Genomic DNA, 336 nt, shown 5'->3' with positions numbered 1-336 from the left:
TTTCCTGACCATTATGTAGCGAAAAATATACTTGGCGGGAGACGCTACCGCGTCTCCTGATAGCAAACCAAAGAGACCATAAAACATTAAAATTTTAACGAAAATTTAGCGAAGAAAAAGACGGCGACAACAAAGGCGGCAAAATTATAAATTATAGACGAAAGGGGACAAGATTGAAAAATTTTGCGAAGAAGAAGACGACGACGACGACGACGACGACGACGACGACGACGACGACGACGACGACGACGACGACGACGACGACGACGACGACGACGACGACGACGACGACGACGACGACGACGACGACTGAGTCGACAAGGCACACAGGGGATA

The sequence above is a fragment of the Wasmannia auropunctata genome, unplaced genomic scaffold (genome assembly GCF_000956235.1).
Source record: "Wasmannia auropunctata unplaced genomic scaffold, wasmannia.A_1.0 LD336088.1, whole genome shotgun sequence".
NCBI classification, from domain to species: Eukaryota; Metazoa; Arthropoda; class Insecta; order Hymenoptera; family Formicidae; genus Wasmannia; species Wasmannia auropunctata.
This window is presented reverse-complemented; position numbering follows the sequence as displayed.